Here is a 4582-nt window from a genome sequence, read left to right as displayed (position 1 = left end):
AAATATATATGTGTGTGTATACGCACACACACACACACACATTTCAGAGAGAGAGGAAGGGAGAGGGGGAAAGAGAAAGAAACATAGATGTGAGAGAGAAACATGGATCAACTGCCTCCTGCACATGCCCCCTGCCCCCTTCGCCATCAAGGATGGTGCCTACAACCTGGGCATGTGTCCTGACCAGGAATCGAACTGGCAACCCTTTGGTGCATGAGTTGATGTCCAACCAACTGAGCCAAACTGGTCAGGGATACCACAGCTTCTTTATCCACTCCTCCTGATGGGCACTTTCCAGACCTTGGCTATTGTAAATAGCACCGCTGTGAACGTAGGGGGGCATATGTCTTTTCTGATGGGTGTTTTGAGATTCTTAGGATATATTCCCAGAAGTGGGATCACTGGTCAAAAGGCAGTTCTATTTTTAATTTTTTGAGGAAACTCTATACTGTTTCCCACAGTGTCTGTACCAGTCTGCATTCCCACTAGCAGTGTATCAGGTTTTCCTTTTCTCCACATCCTTACCAGAACTAGTTGTTTGTTGATTTATTGTTGGCAGCCATTTTGGCAGGTGTGAGGTAATACCTCATTGTAGTTTTAATTTGCTTCTCTCGGGATTAGGGACGATGAACATTTTTTCATATGTCTATTGGTCATCTGTTTGTCCTCTGAGTCTGCATTCCCACTAGCAGTGTATCAGGTTTTCCTTTTCTCCACATCCTTACCAGAACTAGTTGTTTGTTGATTTATTGTTGGCAGCCATTTTGGCAGGTGTGAGGTAATACCTCATTGTAGTTTTAATTTGCTTCTCTCGGGATTAGGGACGATGAACATTTTTTCATATGTCTATTGGTCATCTGTATGTCTTCTGGAGAAGTGTCCATTCAGATTCTTCGCCCATTTTTTAATCAAATTGTTTGTCTTCTTGGTGTTGCGTTGTATAAGTTCTTTATAGATATTGGAAATTAACCATTTATCAGATGTATTATTGGCAAATATGTTCTACCATACAGTGGGTTCCCTTTTTATTTTGTTGATAGTTTCTTTTGCTGTGCTGAAGCTTTTTAGTTTGATGTAGTCCCATTTGTTTATATTTTCCTTTGTTTCTTGGCCTAGTAGATGCACAGGTGAAAATACTGCTTTATGAATTGTCTGAAATTTTACTGCCTATGTTCTTCTAGGATTTTTATGGTTTTGCGACTTACTTTTAAGTTTTCTATCCACTTTGAATTTATTCTTGTATATGGTGTAAGTTGGTAGCCTAGTTTCTTTTTTTTTTTTGCATATACCTATCCAATTTTCCCAGCACCATTTATGGAAGAGACTGTCTTTACTCCATTGTATGTTCTTGCCTCCCTTGTCAAATATGAATTAACCATTGAGATGTGGATTATTTCTGGGCTCTGTTCTGTTCCATTGGTCTGTATGCCTGTCCTTGTGCCTGTACCAGGCTGTTTTGATGACAGTGGCCTTGTAGTCTAATATTTGGTGTTGTGATCCCTCCAGCTTTGTTCTTTCTTAAGAATGCTGATGCTATTTGGGGCCTCTTTTTTTGGTTCCATGTACATTTTTGAAATATTTGTTCTAAGTCTGTGAAATATGAGTTGGTATTTTAATAGGAATTGCATTGAATCTACAGATTGCTATGGTAGTATGGACATTTTAATGATGTTAATTCTTCCAGTCCATGTATAGGGTTTTTTTTTTCTCCTTGGTTAAGTTTATTTCTGGCTACCTTATGTTTTTTGTTGCAATATTAAATGGGATTGTTTTCTTAGTTTCTCATTCTGATAGTTCATTATCTGTAATAATAAAAGGGTAATATGCTAATTAGACTGGACGTCCGGAAGCCGGGGCAGGAGTGAAGCCCGGGTTCCGGGTGTCTCCTGGTGGCTATAGGGAAGCCGCCCAGGTCCCGGGTGCTGGAGGGAAGCCGGTTCTGGTAGCAGGAGGAAGGAAGGCCTACTCTTGCACGAATTTTCGTGCATTGGGTCTCCAGTTGCTTTATAAAAAGGCTACTGTCCATGTGGCTCAGTTGGTTGGAGTATCGTCCCATACAACAAAAGGTATGTGTTAGATTCCTGGTCTGGGCACATGCCTAGGTTGCGGGTTCGATCCCCCTTTCGGGCACATATGGTAGGCAATTGATCGATGTTTCTCTCACATCGATATTTCTCTTTCTTCCCTTCCTCTCTCTCTAAAATCAATAAATGATTGGGTGAAGATTAAAATAAAATAAAAATGTTACCAATTTCTGAATATTAATTTTGTACCCTGCTACTTTATTGCATTCGTTTATTAGATCTAGTAGTTTTTGGTGGGATCTTTAAGGTTTTCTATGTACACGAATATTAATTTTGTATCCTGCTACTTTGCTGCATTCGTTTATTAGATCTAATAGTTTTTTGGTGGAATCTTTAAGGTTTTCTATGTACACTGTCATGTCATCTGCAAATAAAGACAGTTTTACTTTCTCCTTTCCAATTTGGATGTCTTCTTGTCTCAGTTTTACTTCCTCCTTTCCAATTTGGATGTCTTCTTGTCTGATTGTTGTGCCTAGGACTTCCAATACTATGTTGAATAAGAGTGGTAAAAGCAGACATTCCTGTCTTGTTCCTGATATTAAGGGAAATGCTTTTAGATTTTGCCCACTGAGTATGATGGCCCTAGGTTTTTCATACATGACTTTTAGTATGTTGAAGTATGGTTCCTCTGTTGCCACTTTGCTGAGGATTTTTATCATAAATGGGTGTTGGTTTTTTGTTTTGGTTGTAATTTGTATTGACATGTAATGATATTGAATACTTTTTTATGTGTTGGCTCTTTAGATATTTTTAATGAGGGCATCTGTTGAAGCATTTACCCATTTTCTTTTTTATTTGAAGGTTTTCTTTCTGGTTACTTGTCCTTTATTGTATGTGTGTCTATTCTATAGTTACATATATACTAGTATACATGCCATATATTATATATATGTTATAATATGTATATTATATATACATATATTGCAGGAAACTTTTTGTAGTCTCTGGCTTGTTTCTTCACTCTTTTCATATTTGTTAGCTATAAAGGGAATCTGTTGGTTTGATTACTGGAAAGTCCTTGGGTATAACTGGTTTCAGGCATGGCTAGATCCTGGGGCTAAAAAAATTATCTGGATGAATTTTGGTTCAGTATCTTGCTGTACATCTTCCTGTATTCGCTATTTTTCTTGTCATGCTCTCTCTCTTCATAGTGGGCCCCAGAAGATTCAAGCTGCTTTCTTTGCAGGTTGGATTCTCAGGGAGAAGAGAGTGATAGTCATGTGGGACAATTTCAATATGATTACTACAATGGAAACTTATTGGCTCACTTGCCTACTGTTATCCAATGGAATGTAAAACTCCAGTTTGTTTAGACTGGCTCCTACACTCATCCAGAAGCCAGAGTAGAGTCTATACTTGCCTTCTCTAGTCATCATTTGTTTCTATATTAATTTTAGAACTTCCTTATCAATTTTACAAATAAAACTGGGACCATGCTTGGAATTGAATTGATTTTATAGAATAACCTGAATGATTTTATGGAATAACTGAATGAAATCAACAGCTTTATAATAAGTCTTACAAATGATAAATGTAATATAATTCTCCATTTACCTGGGTCATCTTTAAATTCTTTTAACTGTGTTTTGTAGTTTTAATTGAAGACGTATTGAATACATTTATTTAATTTATTTCTAGGTATGTAGTATGTTTTGCATTGTAAATATTTTTATTTATTTTCTTTTTTGATTTTTCAGGCTAGCGCATAGAATTGCAATTTCTTTTTGTACATTGATCTTTTATCCTGTGACATTTATAAATTTAATTATTTATTCAAGTATTTATGGCTTATTTTAGATTTTCTGTGTATACAATCCTGTCAATAACAATAAAAAATTCTAAACTTTATCTTTTATTTTTCTTGCCTCATTGCTTTGCAGTGATGAATAGATATGATATAAACAAACATCTTTGTCTTGTTTCTGATCTTAGGGGACAGTGTTCCATATTTCACCATTAGGCATAATAACAGCGCTTGAATTTTTCATAGTTAATGGCATCTTTTAGGCAAGCACTATCTTTTCAACCATCCATATCATATGGGCTCTCTATGTTATGGAAGGAATGTTAAAAAGAAGGAGAAAACCCAGTCAATAAAATACGAGAGACCAAGATTGCTTGTATCTTTGAGTGAAAATATAGAGTACATTGTTATTATTATATACATATTGATTGGTAGTTTGATGTGACCAAAATAGCTACGGTTTATTGAGTGATTACTATGTCAGACACTATTTGAAGCACTTTATAGCTATAATGGATTACTCTTCACAAAAACATTGAGATAGATGCTGTCATGGTCTGTATTTTACAGATGAAGAAAAAGAGGCAGAGAAACAGCTTGCCCAAGGTCTCATAGCTTGTGAGTGGCTAAATCTGCGTGCCTTCAGAATTCACATTTTACCCACTACATATTATTATTAAAAAGAGTAATTTGTGGAAATAGTATCTGTTGCACAGCAATAAATACTGACATTCTTTAGCTTCAATATTAACTC

Source organism: Myotis davidii, unplaced genomic scaffold (assembly GCF_000327345.1).
Source record: "Myotis davidii unplaced genomic scaffold, ASM32734v1 scaffold1240, whole genome shotgun sequence".
Taxonomy (NCBI): domain Eukaryota; kingdom Metazoa; phylum Chordata; class Mammalia; order Chiroptera; family Vespertilionidae; genus Myotis; species Myotis davidii.
Note: the sequence above shows the minus strand (reverse complement) of the source record.